The 22,750-nt window shown below is 37.0% G+C and overlaps 1 protein-coding gene across 1 annotated transcript in view; it reads left to right on the top strand.

Annotated features, from left to right (window-relative positions):
* The window catches only part of CHRM2 (cholinergic receptor muscarinic 2), a 134,604-nt gene that overhangs the window by 94,938 nt on the left and 16,916 nt on the right, over positions 1-22,750 (top strand). The window lies entirely within an intron of this gene.

Raw genomic sequence — 22,750 nt, forward strand, 5'->3', positions numbered from 1 at the left:
ATATGTAAAATTTCAGATGTAGTCAGTCAAAGTGGTTTCTCATTGAAAAGGAAAGGAAATTGAAGGGAAGGGAAAAAAGTAAAGAAGACGGAAGAGAAGGAAGATGAGGTCAGGGAAGGAAAGTGGAAGGAAGGGAAGGCAAGGAAATAAGTCTCATGACAGAATATATAATGGATCATCTGCAGAAAAAGGAATTTGAGTGAATAATTAACAATTTGTGTATTAATAGCAAACATTTTCTGGGAGCACACTCTCTGCTGGCCTATATGCTACGTATTCTACATACATTATCTCATTTAAGACTTAGAACAATTTTATAGTTTCTTCATTTTGTAAAGGAGATAACCGACATTGAGAAAGTTAAGTAACTTGTCCAAGGTTATATAGGTCTAAGTTAGAATCCAAAGGCATCGTCTGCCTCAAATCACCTCTGTCCTGAAGCCATTGCTTGCCTTAGAAGACCAGCAAATAAGAGATAATCAAGTAAATATGTATATATTTACATATGCATATCAGATTGAATATTATTACTGAATATTATATATAAGACCGAACTATATGTCATTGCCAGTTTGTCTTTCAAAATGGTCTAATATTGGCAATTTCATATGGTTCAGCCAAATAAATGTCTATATACGTACATGTTTTATATACAGAGACATACATTTATATATTCATAATAATAATTAACACTTATTCAGTGCACATTAAGTTTAAGGGACTATTCTAAATGCTTTACATTTATCGTTTTACAACGTCTCCCCACCAAAACTATGAGCTTGCTACCATTTCCCCCACTTTATAAAAAAAGAGAATGAAGACATGGAGAGATTATGTTACTTATTGAAAGTCACACAGGAAGTCATAGAGCCAGGATCTGGTCTTTATTAGTCTGATTTTAATCCTGATTCTCTTGACCACAATCTTGACTCTATATTTTACATATTTATTTCTATACATGTCAGCAAAATCCATGCTGGAGTAAATTAACTATTAAGGACTCAATAACATTTACTTTTTTATTTTTACTTTTTGCATCTTGCCTTCCTCTGATAGATATTTATTATAAATATCTGTCCTATTTGATAGGTCTTTATTTTGATTTAATATTTAAAGTGATGAAGGTTAAAGCAGTTACTTAACTTGGTCAAGGTCACACAATGATTTTTTTTCTTTTTTTTTTCAATTTGTTTCCTCTGACAGACTACAAGACAAACACCTAGTTTGTCTTGAGTTTTAAAAAGATATTCCCTTTGCCCCACTTGAATGACCAGTAAAGAAGGTCACACAATGATTAATGACTAAAGTGGAATTCAAACTTAGGTCATCAGGATCTAAGGACTCTTCCAATCTCAGTGTAATACATGGTAAAAGCAAACCTATGCAAAGCCAGGTGCCTAACTGAAAAGCAGTGTACTTAATGAGAATAAAATCTATCTTTTCCTGCAAGCTCACAGCTAAAGATAAACATCAGTGATATTCAATCTACCCCCATTAGTTTTTGTAAGGAGTTCAAGTGCCTCTGCTTTTAGATTTTACACTAATAATGTAATAGAAATGTGTGTTACGTTTTGACTCCTCTTTTATCCCCCACATTCAAGCACACATTTTAAAACCTAGCAGCTCTTTTCCATCCTTATCATTTTTGCTCCAGGTCTGTTATTTGCCATGGATCATTGTAGGTACCAGTCTCTCTGCTCCTGGTCTTCTCCCTTCAAATCCATTTCCTGCACAATGGTGTCATAGATCTGCCTAAAATACAAATTTATTCATTGTACCTCCTTTTTTTAGGTCCCCATCCATTATAGCATAAAGTCTGAGGTTTGTAAGCAGGGCACAAGAGTATTCCATAACTTAACTTCTTTCTGACTCTCAGCCACCTCCTTTTACCTTTCCCAGACTCTGTTTTGTCCTTGCAGCACCACTGAACTTACGTGCACTGCACTTTCTTGCCTCTAAATTTGAAGACTGTTCCCTACCACATTACTGGGATCATACTTAATTTTTACAACAAATTCTTCATGTGGGTACCAGAGTTATTCCATTTCAGAACATTGCCAGGCTTGGGGGAGCTTTCTATAGCTACCATCTAGAGGTTAAGAGGAGAAGCACTTTTTCAAAAATACTTACACACATTAACAGTCTGCTTGTTTTCTTTTCTCTGGTGGAAACACTTCCTCTGCCATGTCTACCTGATAGAACGATATGCATGACCAATTTTCAGTGATGCCATGTGAGGGGAACTTACCAAGCACACTGTATCATGAAGGCAGACCATCGCCATAAGATGACTACCTTTTATAGACACAACATTAAGTTCCTATGAAGTCACAATAACCCATTGGAAAGGTAGATAGGTCAAACTCATCATCAGATACTATTATGATTACAGAAGTAGCAATGAATCTAGGTTGCCATTGTAGGACATTTTATTGACTTCAGCCTAGAGACCAACCCCAAACCAGAGACAAGCTATTCGTTAAGATGTGCCTGCTCTTCCAAATCAAGTTGATTCAGCTTCTCAGGAAGAGGGTCCACACACTGAGCACATTGCTTAATATGTCAAAATTTTCTGAGTTTGGACATTCTTTCTGCTATCCAAAAACAAACCTCCATTCTGATTAGTCCATAGGCTCCTGACCCTTCTCTGTGGACTACATAAGAAATAAACTTTATTTCAGTCCGAAAGAAGGAAGAGTCATGGGGGAAAGGGAGGTCAGAGGGATAGGTGGCGGTGATGACCATATTCATAAGGAAGAACTTTGTGTGGATGCTTCCTTAATATGCACTGCTCATAGCTGATCACAGCACTAAGAATGAAAGAAGCAACACAGATCAGCTTATCTGCATCTGTCGTGTCCATGGGTGCAAACCAGTGTAAGTGGATTCAGTATACTCAGTGACTAAGGGCAGCCTCACCAAGACTTTAAATTTACATCTAACAACTAACTTGAAATGTTCCTCCCATTCTGATAAATTCATGTACATATAATAAACACAGGCACGGTCTCTATAGTGCCTTAATTCAGGGCCACGTTTGTAATCATCAAATTAATTCTAAGAAGCTCTACTGTTGGGCATAATATTGGTATTTTTCTCAAGGCTTTAGTTTCATTTTCTATCTGGACTCAGTTATTCATAATTAAAAATGTTGCTTCCTTTGCAGTCATGTTGACAGGGTCACTGGATTCTCCAGAGAACCAGAACTGAGAGGGTATATAGATCGGGCTACGTAGTTGATATTCGTTATTTGTGGATTCCATGGTTGTCAATTCACCGACTTGCTAAAATGCGTCTGTAACTCCCAAATGATCACTTGCGGTGCTCTCATGGTCGTTTCCAGATATTCGCAGAGCAGTGACAAATTTGAGTCACCTGACACATATGTTCCCAGTTATCAAACGAGGTCGTGCTTTGCTGCCTTCTGTCCTTTTCATGGTCCATTTAATGCCATGTTGTTCACATTTTGGTGCTATTTGTTGGTGACGTTGCTGTTTAAAATGGCCTCCAAGCATAGTGTTGTCTAGTGTTCTAAGGCTGTGAAGTGCCCGATGGAGAAAGTACGTGTGCTATGTGAGCGTCGTTCAGGCAGGAGCTACAGTGCTGTTGGTTCTGGGTTCAATGTCAGCGAGTCACCAATATGTTAAATAAGATGTCTTTAAACAGAAACACACACGTACACAAAACAAGGCTGTAGGTGGATTAGTTGACAGAAATGTGTCGTGATCAGAGGCTTGCAGGAACCTAACGCTACATTTCAAGTAGGAGCAGTGGTTCAGTATTCACTAATTTACTGTTCATGTGACTTAATAACACATTACTGCAAATAACAAGAATCAACAGTATGTATCTATCATCCATCCAGCCATCTATCCATCCATCTATCATCTATCTATCTATCTATCTATCTATCTATCTATCTATCTATCTATCTATCTATGATCTAACTAGCCATCTGAAGAGATTAATTTTAAAGCATTGCTCATGCATTTGAGGGCATTGGCAAGTCTGAAAATCTGTAGAGCAGACCAGCAGGCTAGAAACCCAGACAGGAGCTAATGCAGCAGTTTTGAATTTCTTCTCCTCCCAGAAACCTCAGGTTTTGCATTTAATGGCTTCAACTGATTAGGTGAGGCCCACCTGCATTATTGAGATAAATCTCCTTTATTTAAATTAACTGATTGTAGATGTTAACCACATCTACAAAATACCTTCAGAGCGACATCTAGGTTCATATTTGATTCAATAACTGGGTACTGTAGCTGAACCAGTTGACCTAAAATTAATCATCACAGTTACCATAAATATTGATGGGCTTAGAGTGAGCCCAGTGCACTGTGTGGTGTTTTTATTTATAGAAGTGAGTTATAACTGGAGAGAGACAGAGAGAGAGAGAGAGAGAGAGAGAGAGACAGAGAGAGACAGAGAGAGACAGAGAGAACATGAGAAGTGACAAGTTGTTTACATGATCGGGAACAAAAGCTTTGCTATTAGACTCCCTTGATTTCAAGTCTGCACCACCACTAGCTGGCACTGGGAAACGTACTTACCTCTATGTGCCTTAGTTTTATCTGTAAAAGGGAGGATAGCGATAGTACCACCCATGACACTGGGACTATTCTTTATAGATATTCCAAAAATGTTAGCCCTTCTCAGCACTAGCTCCCTGCGGAGAGTGGAGAGTGACGTGAGGCCATGGTGTGCACAGACTCCATTGAAGATGAAACCACAGCCCCTTAGCAGGCATATGGAGAAGTGCTCGGGCTGACGTGATGGGAAAGTAGCCAGCTCTAGCCCAGTGGCTTTCTGCTTGTCACCTAAATCAACCCGCTCTAGGAAGAACATGGGAATGGGCTGGGTGCAAGGTTTTGACCCGATTTCATCAATACAGAAAAGCTTTCCCATAGATTAGCCACAGAATTCGTATTTCTAAGTTGTAGGACCAAGGAACTATAACCCTAAAGCAGAGAGCAGTAAGTGTGATGGCAAATGCAGATCCAGATGATTTCCATGACTGATTTCTTTTTACAAAAGAAGGAAGTGCTCACAACACCAGTCTGCACAGCGGCCACAGCCACCAACTGAAAAGTGAAAAATTCACTCAATCAGGATATACACACAGCGCAAAAAAACAGGGTGACCACATTTCCACTGGTTTGTTTAAAGGTTGCTTGCTTCTATGTGAAAGTTGCAATGGCATGAAAATACAAAAGACTCCATAAGGAAAGGTGAAATCAGGACCTTGCATTTCCAAACGCTCTCTCTGCCTCCCTGACTGTACCTGCTGCCAGGGACCAACCTCTTCCCTGACCTCCCCCATCACAAAGTGACAGGCCTTGGGGAGAATGAGGGGACATTCTAACGTAAAAATAAACCTGTCATTTTTATAGTCAGAAGTGTCAGAGCTCAAACATCAATGGTGATTCAGAAGAGTCAGTAATGTATTTTGTGTCTGTGCCTGCTGACACTTAGTGGTTATTTTGTATATCAAAGTTATTTCCAAGTTGTTCTTGCGTTTTACTCTAATCAATGTATCTGTGGCTTAGAAATACTATTTCAACCTTGCCGGGCCACACTACATAAGCCACATCAATTCCTTATTTAATATTGAGGCATTTATTTGATTATATGAGTATGATAGTCACTGAAGTGCCATCTCCTTTCCAACAGAGACACATTTAGCTTTATTGTCTTTACTCAAATAATTGTTATAATTATTGGATTATTTTTCAAGTTGTGTATGATAAAGCACTACACTAAATATTTTGGTTACGATTTTTTTTGTTTATAAGTATCTTAAATTTTGTGATGAAAACTAACTTATGACTGGAACTAGATCCTGTGCAATCTCAGCGAATTCATAGAGGGAGGTAGTTGTTTCCATTGGGAGGAGGGGCTGTGCAGATTTATGTGCTTATTCGTTATTTTGGAAAACTTTCAGTTCTGTACAGGATAAATTTGGAGGCAAGAGAATAACCACAATTATTGCAATAATCCTCATTCAAAGGTAAGAAGGCTGTGAGATAACATGAACATTAGTAAATAAGGCAGCATAATTTTTAATTACTGTATCAATTATTTGTATAGGAAATTGGCCAGGTGTTAACTAATAGCTTTCACACATGAATATATGCTATATACATTATGTAGAGGTGACCAAATACAAATTAATGTTATTTTATTAACATGTTCCCTCTATATGGATTATGTACATATGCATATATCATAATTAGAAATATAATGACAAAAAGATTCTAGTCATTGTTCAACTAGAAATAAGTAAGGTCAATCTTAGCAAGATATATATACATATATATATATACATAATCACAGGTCTATAATAATTTCATGTTGGATATTTATGAAGAAAACTACAAGACATCGTAGAGAGACAAAAGCGAAAATTTCAATGAATGGATAACATTCTGTGTGGGAAGACTTAATACTAAACAGCTGTTAATTTTTCCCAAGTAATTTATAACGGTCCAATAAAAATTCCATAAGGATAAAGGGGTTCACAGAATATTCTAAAGTTTATATTAAAATAGCATGAAAATATAATAAAGATGATTAAAAACAGTACTCTTATAAATGGGATTTCTAATGAGAGACTCTAAATGTGTTATAAAATTACAATAGGAGAAATAATGTTACTGGTAAAAGATAAAAAAAAAAACAAAACATAAAGTAGAATGGAAAGCCCCAAAATAGACCTAAGTTAATGGAACTATTTAGTAGATGATAGAATTAGCTTTTCAAATTGGTGGAGAAAGTGTTAGTTCAATAAATGTTCCTGGAGTGATTTTTTAACTAGTTTGAAAAAATAAATATTAAATCTCTTTATATATTATTCTCAAATATATCCATTTAAATTATAGCTTCATGTATAAAATATGTGAAATAATTAAAGGAGATTATCTTAAATACTTATTTGGAGTGGAGAGACTCTGAATGTTTGAAGGCTAAAGTTAAGTTAAATATTAACAGAGATGACATGTGCAAAAATCCCCTGTAAAAAAGGCAAATAAAAAACACCAATTGTCAATAACATAAAAAATGCAAAACTTCACAAATCAATAAAATAATAGCTAAAGCTTCAAACAGAATATTTTACTTATCTGATTTATAAAAGTTTTTTAAATGATAATTCTTATTTTTATTAACAGCTCTAGGAAAATAACATAATCATCCATTGCTGGTGGGATTTTACTACCAAAGGCAGCAAGTATATATAATTGTGGCCAGTGATCCAATTTTTTTAGGGATTTATCCTAAGAGAGCAATCAGAAATCCATTTTAAAAATTATATACAGGGTCGTTCATCACACCATTGTTTGTTAGAGTGAAAAATTGGAAATGACCTGAGTCACAAAGCGAGGATTGTTAAATTATAGTATGGCCACAAAACTAAATACAATGTGCCCATTAAAATGACGCATGAGCAGGTTATCTCGTGTCATAGAAAAATGTCCGTGTTTATCTTTAGTTGAAAATGTTATAAAGGCAGTAAATGCCAAAGGTCATAAAGTGAGGGCCCATAGGCCAAATCTGTCCATACACAGATGTGTTTTTCTCACTTGTCAGTGTTTTACGATGTTGAGCCACGATTTAAAAATTGGGAGAACACACATAAAAATCTGGATTCCAGTGTATCTGTACACTTCTAAATACCTGACAACTCCGTGTCCACATTCCCACCTCAGCTGGAGCTGACTAGTGGAGTAGCTGCCGGCTATCCCAGTTCTGTGCCTCTCCAAGACCTACCAAGCAGGCAGCTTGTACACGTTCACTTACACCCAACCTGTTTCTCTCACAAGTTCCCTGCCTGGCCCCAGGGAGACAATGAATTGATGTATACCATGTGATGGGAAACTTTTAAAGTCTGTATGTGTATGCAGGTGAGTGTATTTATTGCATGCCCAATATATGTATGTACATATATATCTGAACGACAACATTTCAACACCAGTGAAAGTTCACAGGTGCCTCCACTTGTACTGTAAGGTCTTTGACAACAGGAAACAACTCCATTCGTTCCTTTATCTCCTGAAGTTAACCAGAAGATAATTATCTGTTGGTCAAGTAAAGAGCTGGTTTCTTCTCGTCTGATTTTGTTAATTTTGTTTAGATTCTTGGCCTCCAATGGAAGTCATCAAAATGCCCTTCCTTACCCTTTGCAAATTAGTGCATATCTCAAACAGACCCTCTCCAGAGCCTTTCTTCCATTTCCCTCCCTCCTTGCAGGAATACTTAGGCAGCGATTATAGTCATGCTATACAGGCAGCATTTAAGTTACGGGTCACTGGTTCTAGTCTGTCCACTAAATAAATCCAGCATGAAGTCATAAGCACAGAGGTGTCAGTTAATTGAGGAATCAGACAGCCCAAGAGACCAGACTGGGCGAGAAAAACACTCTTATCCCAAGGACGAGCCTTTTTGCTCGGACCCTGGAGAGAATACTCAAATGAACTTGCCAAGTAAATTACTTTCCTTCTCTAACATATGATCTCTTGCTCCAGTGCTAAAGCCACTTTTTAATGAGTTGGAAGGTAAATACGGAACTAGATTGAGAGAATTAGTTCATGCCTGTACGTTTTCAATATTGCGAGTGAAATGAAGACACAGATAGCAATTTGAATCTAATTTTCAAGCTGGCATGACTGAAGGTTCACAGAGGGAAGCTGAGACGGACCAGGAGATTGGGGGTGGGAGGTAGGGTGATAATGACAAAGCAAACTAGGAAACACAGAGCAGAGGTCGTCCTCTTCAGTAAGACCAGCAGAAGCCAAATAGTATAAATTCAAGAGAGATGAGGCATTTAGGAAATATAGATCCAAGGCAGAAATCAGTAAGGCCATCTCTGACCCAATCAGCATTACATGAATCCAAAGAAAATTAAAGTAAAATTAGATCCTAGAAGGCTTTTAGAGCTGAAAGAGATGTTAGAGTCACATGTTGTCACTGCCACAGAGGACAGAAATCAAACTCAGGGCGGTTAAATACCATCTCCTGGATGAGAATGCAGACAACTTAATATCACAGACCCTGCTCTTTGCAAGAGTTCAGACCAGCACCGCTGTTTCAAAACAAATAGATCCGTGAGAAATGGCGTAGGTAGAGTGGTTACTTTCTGTTGCCAGTATGCTGAGTTCCTGAGTAGGACACCACCTTGCATAATTAAGCATTTTGTTCTGGGGATGAAACGATAAAAAAATCCATCCCAGATAGCACCGCCAAGTTCCTAAATTAAAAAAGAAAACAGACACACCGTGGAGAAAACAGTAAGACCAACTACTAGCCAGCTAAATGAGAACACAAAGGTGGTTTGTATGAAAGGAAAGGCCTCAAATAAGCCCCCTCAGATTCATTCTGCTGCAGAGGTCAAGCAGTATCAACTCCTAAAATTAGAGGGATTCCCTCACTTAGATAACTTGATAATCTGGGACTGAAGCTTATTTCACACGGTAAATTTGTTTCATTTAGTCATTAAATAGTCCCATAAACATTCTTTCATATTCATAATCCCCCTTTCTATTTTTTTTTGTTTTGCATCAGATAGCCTAGCAATGGAAAGTATTTGAATCATCATTAATAATGCTATTTACTATTTATCATCCTTCAAAGTGTGTTAATAGTTAAACAGCAGTCATATATGGCACGTTTTTGCTGTGGATATCATAATCTGATGCCGTTTATTCTACATAACAGGATATGTAAACACAATACAGCAGGTGTTCCCTTCCCAATATGTAGAGACTTAGGTTTTGTTTCTGGTTAATGTTAGTGAACAAGAAACAGTTATTAGCAAATGTATTTACTATAAACTTGTACAGAGTCCAGTAATAAATGGTGATTATTTAAATGTAAGAGATTGTGACTTCGTGAAAATTGTTATTGTTTGGCATAAGTAGAGGAAATCTATGCAATTCCCATGAGCTTACGAAATTCAAGAATATACTTTCTAAATAACAGAAAGTAGTCAAACCGTAGTTCAAACAGAGCTCTTGTGTCGTTGACAATTTTACAAACTGTGAAAGTAATTCTTCCACCTCTACTCCCTCCCTAGCCAGAGAAAACTTTTCGCTTCTACTTAAGTTTATGAATAAAGGCTGGAGAGCATGGCTTGGTTTAAGTCCCTTTGTGAGAATTAGCTCATTTAGTATTTGAAATGGACCTGCTGGACCTGGGTTGTCACTATATAAGCAATGAGAAAACTTATTCTTGGAGAATTTAGAAACTTACTAAAAATTTGGAGTGAGCTTATGGAAGACTGGAGTTTGGGATGGTCGAAAGGAAGATACTCAAAGCTTCGCATGGTTGGAAAATCGAGTCCAGCCAGGGCTGAATCCAGACAGAAACAATGATTCAGGCAACGAGGATGGTTGATTTGAAATTGAAATCCAGTGAAAGATACTGGTCTATGAGATGACTGTAGATGGCAGCTTGGTTGATGATACTGACAGTTTAGTCTAGTTTCTGACTTTAAGTCGTCTTCATTGCCCTGAAGCTCTCAATCTCCATTACTCCTTAGGTCCTCTGCCATACACTGCCTTCTTCATACTCAATAGATACTCCAAAACCAATTGAATCTCCTCACACCCCTCCATTCTGTATGCAAGATGAGCTCTGGGGCCATTCTCACCCAGTTCCTGTTGATTCCATTCTTGCCTCACCAAGGATTACTTATTGCTCTTAAATATTTAGATCACTCACCAGGGTCTTCTTCCTTCAGCTTACAACAGCCTTATGACAGTAAAACAAAGTAGAAAAAAAAATACTCAACCAAATATTTTCAAAGACTTTCCCTAACTACTTTTTCCTCAAATTATCTTTTTTTTCTACTTTGTTTTACTGTCAAGTAACAAAATAGAGGCTGTCTGTCCACCTCGTTGCCCTATTACCCTCCCCAATCCTGAGCATATACAAAACTGCCTTTCATGATTTCTTATTCTCTGGCTTTTATATTAGAAATTTTCACTTCTATTTCATTTTGTTGAAAGTAATTCATAATTTTATTTTTGACAAGAGATGTGCAGTTCATACTAAGAATCCAAAAAGCTAGCTATAGGTTGGGTGTTAAAAACTTGGTTATAAAACTTGGAATTATATCTAAACAGACACTAAACTTTATTCAAGTGGTTTCCAATCTTTATTTTAAAACACAGTTGGGGAATTTGAGAATGTACTGGGCATTGTGCCAAACATAATGAAAAATCACCCCATCCTACTTTACACTCCTTGCCCCCACCATGCCTGTTTTTGGTATTTCTGTAGTCTAGCTTCTTTCTCCTCCCCTCTTACACAGGGCTGTATTATTGTGACTTACTGTTTTGTACACAATGTCATTTGTTATTTTAATAAAAGTATTGAAAAGGGAAAAAAAAGAATCACAAAAAATCATGGAGTCAAGCTGTCACCTTCAGCTTTAAAAGTGACCAACAAGGGAAGAGCCAGAGTCAGGCTGCTCACAAAATACATTGCTAAATGCAGACACAGAGCTGGGGACACTTTATCATGAGAGATGAAGAGGTGGCCCACAAATTGAATGTGTTCTTGGAACTCTTTGGCTAAGTGTTCCCATCCTGATAGCCACGCATGAACTGTAGTGAATGAAGACTGCCCAAGAGATGCCTAGACCTGATATCCAGGCTTAGGACAAGAATGGAGCCATCATACACTGTAGAGAGCCTCCTCAGCGGGTTGTGGGCCATCTGATCTCCAATGACCATCAATACAGTAGGGCCGAATCCCTCGTCTTGCTGTTGGAGGTCAGCTCAGCCAGATCATGATCCCTGGACTCTAAGATGATGACGCTATGCCTCCTTTCTGAGGAGTAGTATTTCCAGATAAATGTTTTGTCATCACTATGTCATACATAGTTAAGTTTCTTCCTTCTAGCCAGTCATGGCAGAAGAGTAACATGACCTTAGAGACTGGCAAATTGGCCTCTTGTGTGGTTCCTCAGATAACCCATGCCAGACATTTCCTACAGGTCACTGAAAATAGGATGTATGAGGGAGAGGTGAATACACATGTAGAAAATAAGGATTTGGGTAAAAAGGTTGGCGAAATCAAGAGATTCGCCATGATAAGAGATTTGCCAGATAAGCATGGGTTAGCAAGAAAAGGCTTAAAACAGCTCACTCAAGAAAACTAGAGTTTGGTGTAATTAATACCCTATTTTGTTGTTATAAGGTATTTGCTTTTGATGAGCAGAACTGCTAAGATGAAATTTGAAAAATAGTTGTTTCTTTGAAAACAGCACTTAGAGTGATACAGTAAATGGGAGTCACAGATTAATTTTATACACTCATGTTCATAGAACATGTGACCACATTGCTCTAAACACTCACAAGAGAACACAGAATAGAATTTTGCTATTTTCATATTTGTTGTTAACAGTAAATCTCTTAGTTTCAGTATTTGTTCCAAATTTATATAGGACAGTAATTTTTCATAGTCCCTCAAAAAATTCATGTTCTCCTCCAAAATAAACTAATTTTCTTTCAGCTAAAATGTAAGTATAGAAGCACTAAATAATCTTTCTTTAGATGTATACAGCAGGAATTTTAAATGGAAGTTTACTTGTCTGTAACCTTCTGACCTTTTGGTTAGGAAGAGAATTAGTTACTGATTTTTAGATTGAAGTGTTTTGAAATTTAGACTGAAGATTCTTACCATCTCAGCTGCAAGAATCAGGACACCATAGATGATTATGAGACTTCCCAGATTCTTAAGATGAATGGAAACAAATAATAAAAGTGGCGTAGAATACAAAATAAAAATTGCTTCAAATTGCTTTCTTAGTTTCTTGGGAGAAATAGAATGCATGCTTCATTCCCTTTTGTTTCTCTCTCTCTCTCTCTCTCTCTCTCTCTCTCTCTCTCTCTCTCTCTCTCTCTCCCTCTCCCTCTCCCTCTCCCTCTCCCTCTCCCTCTCCCTCTCCCTCTCCCTCTTCCTCTCCCTCCCTCCCTTCCTTCCTTTCTTCTTCTTAATGTTCTGCTTGTTGGTTAGAACCATTTGTTAAATGATAATGAAGTTAGTAATAGTGACTAATTAATGAGCACCTGCTAGAGCCTTGTGTATTGTGTATATTTTTTAAAAAAAGAACAGTTCTGAACAGTAAATTTTATTTTCCACATTTTTTAGATATAGAAAGTGGGTCAACCGATTTAAATTCATACAACTAGAAACCAGCAAAGATGGATTTCAGTCATAGGTTTAACTACAAAGCTTGATCTACTGCATCCAGAGATCCATCGTAGTTATCTATGTATAAAAGTGGCAGAAAGATGAGCTGGACCAGTCTTATGGAACAAGAAGTCCAGCCCTTCTCATCCGTCTCTTGGAAGGCTATCCAAGACTGGTGGGCTTTTGCTTCTTTCTACCTCAAGAGGAAGTGATAGTTCATGAGAAATTTTCCTTAGACTCTTAACCTTTTAAGAGCAGAGTCATTGTTTCTTTCTTTTCTTCTTTTGCGTGGTATCATCACTTCTTCCTCAGCTAACATGCTTGGCACATCCTTGCACACAGGGTTTGGTGAAGGAGCTCATGGCAAATACACTTAGCTTCCTATTTTCATTTTTCTTGTTTCAGAGATAATTACGTATTTATAGAATCCTATCCTAACGAGTGCTCTTTGAGATCCAGCTAGGTATACTCCTGTACCAGCAGATAACACGAAGTAAAACGTCTTTGCTAATGGTACAGGTGTGCTTGAAGGAAAAAAAGTAAAAAAAAATACTGCTTAGCAGATTTGTGCACAAGTCCCAATCCTTTCAGAGTCTATTTGAAGGTCTTCCCTTCTCATGCATTATTTAGGAACAGACATTGTAATTAAATACCTTCACAATGTGAACTGCTTAAAGTTTAGCTGCTTTTTACTAGATGACATGGTTGAGCTGGGGATATTTACTAGCAGACATGGTGTAATTCTAGGGAAGTGTCATTTTTGTCTAGCTTTTACACTGAGCTCATTTCACCATGGAACCTCCCTCTTGGGGAAAGGAAAAGATTAGGGGTTTTAATTCTAGCTCAGTCTGAATGAGATCTGATTTTTCAAAATGTTGGGAGAGTCTGAAGGTGACAAGGAGTAGGAGTATTGAAATATTTAAATAAGTTTGAACTAATGGTATTGAGAGAGAAAAGGGGGATGGGGGAGACACGGCTGGATTGGCGTGTGATGTCATATACTACATATATTCAATGGTGTGATTCCCCAGTGGTTATCACGAAGAAAATGGTTTTATTTCAAGCAAGTAAAAGAACTGATTGTCCTGATTTACCACATAAAGTTCTTCATTCTCTCCAACCAACTCTAAATTAGTGCTTCAGATACTAAAATCTTTGCTGACTTGGTGCATCATTTTATGTTCCCTCATCTCAATTGCCATTAGATCATTTAGTTAAGACTTGAATCTTCTCCGTGCTCTCATTTTTTCAAGTTTTGGTAGGATAACACTGTGGTCATTTTGCTCAGTTCTAGAAATAGGCTGCAATCAGACGCTGAGGAAACAATCATTTTGTCTTTCGATTGGAAACAATAAAAATAGTTGCTGCCCATTACTCTCTACACTTCATTACTATTTTATTTTTATAGCGTCATTGACTCTAGTATGAATCATAAGTATATGAGGTCTGTGCCATTTCTGTCATTGAAACATCAAAGGACCCTTGGTTTAGCCTTACAGAGGTGAATTCTTTTCTTGGGACTCCAAACCTAACATTCTAGGAATCGTTACCAGAAGGATGATGGTGTGTATTAAGCTTATACTTATGAGTGCATTTGTTGTAAAAAGTGATAACCCAGAATATTATGTTTACATAATCCACTTACCTTTACTTTTCTCATGTGTTTTGTTAGGAAAAGACTAACACATACATTGTTTACCTTTTCTCTTCATAAACCATTTAACTTAAGTAGAGACATACTTAAATTAAATATAGACTCCTAAGTACAACTAAGTCTTCTTTTCTCTAGTTATCTGTTATAAATGTGTTATCTAAATTTGTATATTCTTTATAGTCAGAAGAAGGAATTTTACTTCTGTGTGCACCTCCTTATCTTATCACAACCCTTCTGATCCCATTTATTCTTGAGTATTCCAGTCTACACTTAAGGAAAAATATTAACTTACTCTCTTTAGCTTTTCTCTGAGCCCAAACTTATTTTTGTTCCTCTCTTCAAAACTGTCCTTGATCTACTATCCAAAATTCCTTGTCGCCTTGTGCTCTAAGTTTACAATGGAAGGCACGTGCACTATTGAAATGGATCCTTAAAGGGATGCATTGTTTGGAATCGCTCAGCTTCTCTAGAACAACAGCTTTTATTCTAGAATGTTCTATCAGAGTCATAACAAGACTCAATCCCTCTGCAAATTTGATTCACATGTTTAATTCAAAGCAATGAATTAACTAATTTAGAGTTATTAAATCAGCAGCCTGCCAACTTTAGGAAAAAGTAAAACAAAAAATAAAAAAAGCAGACTGTACAAATTTCCAACTTCTCAAGACAGTAAGACACAGACATCGATTCAAATACAGCTGCCTAATCATATACAACTTTCATCAGCTCTCCAAGGATTGCTTCCATTTTCCTTTCACTCCTCTACTTGGTGAGGACGGAACAAACTTTAGACAGAGGATTTGTTCACTTTTGCTCTGTTTGGTCCGAGTGCCCCATTTAGTCAGCACCATTTACTAGATTATATTCATCATCGATACTGAAGTGCTGTCAAATTCCTGGTGCAGAAAAGGAAGGGTTGTGCAGTGCTTACTCAAATCCAATTTCATTTTTAAAAGTCAAAAGAATAGTTTATTCCAGACTGTGTTTTATTTATCATTGTCCAGACCTCGTTTCCTTTTGGGCAGGAGGTGTATCGTGTGGAAAAATAACTAAATGGTACCATGGACATACAGACAAGGAAAGGTCACTAGTTAAATCATTTTTAGGTCTTTTCCCCTCTTAGTCATGAAATGTTTCTAGAGTAAGTAGTGTTCAGGATGTGTTTTGAAGAAGGGAGCTTGGCAAACATGGAGTGGAAGTTTGTCAGATGTCACTAAGAAAAGTATTATGTTTGACAGGCAGCCAAAACTGCAAACATATTTACATGGTAATAAGTGCTTGGAAAGTCTTTAAGGTTTTTGCATTGGAAAAATGCATGAATTCTTTTGTGTTTCTACTAACCTGGGGACCAAATTGCTGTCGCAGCTATTTTCACTCTTTATCTACCATTTGCTTTTACATTTTTTTCTTTTTTACAAAAAAAGTGAAACTTACATAAAGTGTACAAACCTTTAGGGTATAGCTTGGTAAATGCGGTGTTTTAAGTGTGGCTTTCTTTTTTCAACTATTTTACATAATGCATATCTGGTAAAGTTTGCAGTACTATGCTTCAGTTTCCTCAATGAAAAATAGACTACCCATTGCTTCCAGAATACTTTTGACACATATTTTCAGATATAATTAAAAAACTCAGTGTAAGTGAGTCAATGGCTAAGTCTCATTCTGTGTTTCTGAAACTACAGGTTGTTTAGGCTTAATGCATTGGATAGGCAGCCAGCATCACTATGTGGCACTTTCCTCCGAATAAACCATAATACAGAATCTTGAGAACAAACGGGGGGGAGTACACACACACAAACACACACACACACACATTATGTATATGTATATGTATATGTATATGTATATGTATATGTATATGTATATGTATATCAGTGATGCCCAAAAAATATACAAGGGGACACTTTGGTCAACTCTGCTCAGGCAGTAGTTCACTGTAATCGGAAATGTCTGGACACTGATGGTAACGACTTTGAGCACCTCTTGTAATTGCAGAAGTCAAATCTGACTTGTATTCATCTTTTGTTATCCGTATATATTATTACAATTTTAATACAGTTTTCCTTTCTTAAAATGTATATACATTTTTTGGCACTCTCCGTATACACACACACACACACACACACACACACACACACTCACACAGATATGTCACGAACAAGCAAATGTTAAGGAGAAGGAGAAAAAGAGACAGATATATTTAGAAAGCCTCTGTTTATCACCCCAACCTGACCAGCTTCCTCCATGGAGTCTTAGTCTTGGGACTTGTCATTGTATTGGTCCAGAGTTGTTTTAGTTAGCTGAGAATTCCATCAGTAATGTGTCTCCCCTGGATTATTCATTCCCTGTGGACAAGACTATGCTCTATTTTTATTTTTATTTTTTGTCATTCATTCCCCCTTCACTTCCATCCTTCAACATCCCTTGAAGGCATCTAAAGATGTGATCATGACAGAAGTTCAGAAAGATGTTTTAGAATGAAGAAGAAATAGAGAAAGCCATGATTTCCTAGCAGGGCCCCCAATTGCTCCCCGTGGTCACCACCCCCAGCACAGCTGCTCTTACTGTGACATTCGGGAACTCAGGAGAAAGCTCTTAATATATGCACTGACTCATAACGTGTTGCTTGGCTCAAAGGAAAACCTGATTAAAGAAAAAAAATGGAAATTGACTCCATTTCTGCCTGATGTTGTCAAAGTATCAGTGTGGAATATCCACAGTGTCAGCTGTCAGGCTGCATGGTCTTCTGAGCCCCAGGCCAGAACTTCCCCTTATTTGTAAGTAAAATGGAAAGACATTCCTCAGAGTCATCATGGTATAAACAAACTGTATTGTTATCTACTGCATTAGTATTCAAACCGTGTGTGTTGAAACCTTTCTTTAGAGACGGGGACTTGGTTCCCCAAGACTTCCTTAAAATGTCTCTCTCCAGGTCTCTTTGCTTTCTTTCCTTTTCTCTCCAGCATCATTGATAGCAAGAGGGACAGACCATTGATGTAGGAACAATCTCAAAGCCTATTTAATACCTATACCAACGCTGTTTATCAATTAGTGGGATTAATTGTTTAGAAGATCTAAAACAGAGTATAGACGACATACCTCTGTGGTCATCTCTTTGATTATATAAAATTTAAAATAAATAAGCTTCATTTGATGTCTAATTGATGATAACACAGTGTAAAATCCACATCTCATTCTTGAAACAGAGAAGAGATGATGGGTAAGTCTAGACTGGTACTTGCTAATTCCTCAGTAGGTATAGTCTCATTTCTAATGACAGTCTGATATTACCATATCATTCTGATTTCATGTTTTCTCTAACAGTAGTATTTTGTACTGAAAGCTAAATATCTAGGCATAATATTGCTGAAATCAACTTTTAATTATCTCAGGACAGACTGTGTTTAGCCATTATGCATACAGTTGAAAAAGCTAACATGGGCCTTATTACTCTGTCAGTTGAGAGAATATCAGGCAATACTGGTGAAGCTTATAATTTTATCTCTAGTGTTTGCTCAACCATTAGGCTGCTTCTTAGAGACCAATGTCTGAAAGAGACAGATGAAGAACTCTGCCATTTTTGGCAACGTGTTCAAGTAGCAGCAGAAATCAGAAAGCTATAAAAAGTATATACCCCAAGATTGTATTTTAAAAATGAAAGTTAAATACAAACAATCATAAAGTCAACTTCATGGGAGTTCCTCTTGATTTCTTGTTCTGACATTTTGTTGGACAGTTACATATCTTCTCTCTAGATACCAGTTACTGTCAGTCATGGATTTCTTTTTTTCTGACTTTTCTTATTCTTCTAGAAAACTTTTTTAGTAAATCAGCTTTTGTTTCACGGTTTGGCTGAGTGGAAAGAACATGGCCCTAGGAGTCAGGGCCTAGAACTTGCTGGCACATCAATCATCTGTAAAACTGAAAAAGGTGATACCTCTTTCCAGGGTTATTGTGAGAATTAAATACAATAATGTGCAAAACAATTCTAGCACTTAGGCTATTCATGTATTGATACATTTATTATTAGCTTATTACATTGTGGATGGACTTATGAAGTGATCATTATATATCAGGCATCAGGCATGACTTGGGCAGAGAATGGAGAAAAATCCCAGTTATTTTATTTAATTTCCACTGTGTGTCTAAATACGTATCAGAATTTACATTAAAAATAGTTTTCAGTAACATTCTCTGTAACTTCACAAAAAGATGACTATAAATGTTTCGAACTTCTGCGCCATTGATACGAATACTTGAGTGAGAGGTTATGTATCAGTTCTCGTGCTGATGTAGTTTCACGATGATTGTTTGTAGGAAAATGTTTGAAACATTGAATGTCATATATTTCCATGTGCAAAACCTCACTGACTGACTCTATCTGATTGTGAATACCTGTTACCCATAGTCACAGTTTTAGTCTGGCCACAAAGATCCTGCGTTGTCTGAACCAAGATCCAACTTGAACTTGGGGCTAAGGGCTTAGTCATGGCAGGCCAGAGGGGCAAGTGTTTGGGGCACACAGTTGTTGTTGGGTAAGACTGCCCTCCAGACACATAAATATTTGTGGCAGAGTCTGCAGTCAGGCACTTGGGGTTTGAATCTCAAATAACTTAATTCTTTAACCATTAGTTCAAATTTGTAAAAAATCATCATAATAATACAGATCACCTCAGGAGGTGCTGTGAAGAATAATCATGCTCAATGCATAATTATTATTAATAGTATTCTCATTGATAATTTAATATTAATAATGTAATACCATTAATAATAATAACAGTGTGACCACTACATCCCACACGTCCTCACTCTGAATCTATTTCATACGCACACACACACAGTTTTCTGTTAACTATTAAGAAAGGTGATTTATACCTTTCTTACATGGAAATGGGTGTATCAAAGGTGAATATTGACAGCATTTATTTACTACTTCACATTTATCGATCATGTTTCAGAGACGTTTTCTCACTTTGATCCTTACTGTAATACTAGAAGAAAAACAGGTTATTATTCCCCCTTGAGAAAAAAAAAATGAAAGTTCATAGAAGTGACATGATCAGACTCGTATGGCTAATAAGAGCAGAGATTAGCACCCACAACTTTGCAAGGATCATATTAAACCATGATACATTTCTTGCTGGTACGTGTAGAACTCGAGTAGTGAAGAAACTAAGGGCAGAAAATTTTTTTTTCTCATAAATTCCCATAGTACTTTCAGGACTTAGTCATAAACTAACATTATAAAATACCAAATGGACCATTACACACTTGCCATATTAAGATGTTGTCTTTGGAAAGTCATCTTCATTGTTTAGTCTGTTGTGGTGATGTTATTTTATCAACGATGTAACAATTTTTGTTTTAATAAGCTCCTGTGATGCCACACCAGAAGTAAAAACTTTCACAGAAATGTAAACAGCAGAGGTGGCAAGCAGTTGACAAAAGGAAACTGGTTACTAGAAGAACAGTCCTTATGTAACTTGTACATCACATGGGGAGAAAGGAATGCCATTCTTAAACACTGTGCTTGCTGCTAAGTGAAACGTTTTCCGTTTTTAGACATAGCATTAGTAGAAACAAGCTACTATCATACCTATAAAAATTTAGAGGCTATGATAGCCACTAAGTATGTTAACATTGCTACGTTCTACCCGGGTCAGAATTTCTAGATCCCTCCAACAGAATCTGCCTTAGCTAATAGCCTCTGGCTTCATCATTATACAGATGCCTAACATTTCACATATTTTCAGATAAAATATAATTCTCAAATAGGGAACAGAGAGAAAAAGTATCCTACTGAAGCATAAGGGTGTTAGTTTTAGTCGTAGATATTTACTCACTAGCCTTGAAACCAAGGACAATTTTCTTAATCTCTTATAGTCTCAGCTTCCTTCTTCCGAAAAAGGGATGATAGGACTTGTTCTATATACTTTATAGAGTTGTTAATATTAAGTGAGATAAGATATTCATATATTTGAGAGTCCTAAGTTTGTGTTTTCTTTTAGATGTGTTCTGTTAGTTGAAAATGTAATGCATGGTCATGGTGAACAAGAAAAGGAAGAGGAGGAAGGGAAAAACAAACTAACAAATAAATAATATGAGAAGACATATCATGAGATCATGAGATGTGAGCATTAAAAATGAAAGGAAGGAAAGTATTGATAAAGTGAAAAGAAGAGAAGGACCTTGTAGAAACTGGTGAGGATGTTATAGTCTGAGGAGTATGATAAACTCGGCTTTACCCTTGATATTCAAATAACTGTAAGCCAAATTAACAAGTGACTCAGAACAACAGAAGAGAATAAAGTGAGATGAGGCATGCAATGGAAGCAGAGATGGGGAAAAACCAGCTAGACCGAGTGCTCTCAAAAGGGTTTCATGGAGTTGATGATGCCTGAAGGCTGAAGGCCACAGGTGAGAAATGTGATGATGTGGAATGAACGATGTGGGGAGATGAGTTTAGGGTAGGAGACAAGAGTGTAAAATGGCACGAAGTCATCAAACACAATCTTGAGTTTGGACACTGCACGTAATTTCCTTGAATGTGAGCTATTTAGGGAAGTGTCTGAGATCCTTCTGGAAATAGGCAAGGGGGCGAGATTATAAATATTATCGAGGGCTGAATTATGTCTGGGATACAAGTAGGTAGGTAGGATACAAGTAGCTGGGATCTGAGTGAATCGAGATTTCTGAATTTTGTAATACTAACAATTTTTTCAACAATACTTTCTGATACACACAGCTAACATCGATTTTGTCACCTTGGGCTAGTTTTTCTTTCAGATGCTGTGTCTCCAGAACTGTGTTAAAGCTCATGATGGACTCTTAACTTTCTTTCCTATGACTCCAGCATACTTTTTTTCCCCCTGATGAAAGATCACTCAATTGTCATTAGACTTGGTGGTATTACCTGAAAAATGGTGATATGTCTTTACTTAAACACAACAGGGTTGGGCAACAGAAGGCACACTCGGGTTAAATAATGGCTTTTTAACCCACCCATCACCGCCACCAGCGCATAACCCTCTCACAGGCAGGGACTTTGTCTTAATCATCACTGAACAGCCAGGATACAGCTCAATACCTAATACAGAGAAGTTACTCAGTAAGGTATGTGAGGGCAAAGGGAATGAAAGAATTATTAAACAAACGAAGGTTTATAGTCTTATCTGTGTCATTGGTTTGATATGTGTATAAATCACTTAATCTTTCTGGGCTTCAGTTCCTTCTTCTGCTAAACAAATATAAATCCTAGCCTGATTACCAACAGGAAAAACAGGAAGATAATAGATTTGGTAGTGATTTGAAAAATAAAACATTCAGAAAACGGACACAATCATATCAATATACATTTAATAAATAACTTCTACTGAAAGATAGAATATCTTTCAGTGGAATATTGGAAACGCTAATTATATGATACTGACGACAAGTGTAAAACAGAGGTCAGAGAAAAATAATACTCAGTGGGTGAAGTGTATTGGCTAATAAAGTATTATTATTTTTATTATCATTATCAATATTATCACGCAAAAGGCTTCGAGCTACCAGGTGGAATGGTGTTATTGGCTATAAAAGTCACAACTCGATATTACAAGTTTTATGCCTTCCTCCCTAATTTTGTCCTCCCATTGGTTTGTTAATTTTTTGGTCCATATCAGAAACTTTTTGATGCTCTGGAAAGTTTTGTGTATAATTTTGGTTTGTTTAGTTTAATTCAAAGACATTATGCACAGTTTAATTGACTGGTGATAGCAGATAGAGAAAGAGAAATAGACAAGAGAGACAGACAGATATTCTTATCTAGATATGGCCACGTTCAACACATTTTCAGACTGTCACTGCTTTACCAGCCTGAAGTAATCTTTTGCATAATTCTCTTAATCGGACATATAGGCACAA

The sequence above is a fragment of the Rhinolophus hipposideros genome, assembly GCF_964194185.1.
Source record: "Rhinolophus hipposideros genome assembly, chromosome: 25".
Classification (NCBI taxonomy): Eukaryota; Metazoa; Chordata; class Mammalia; order Chiroptera; family Rhinolophidae; genus Rhinolophus; species Rhinolophus hipposideros.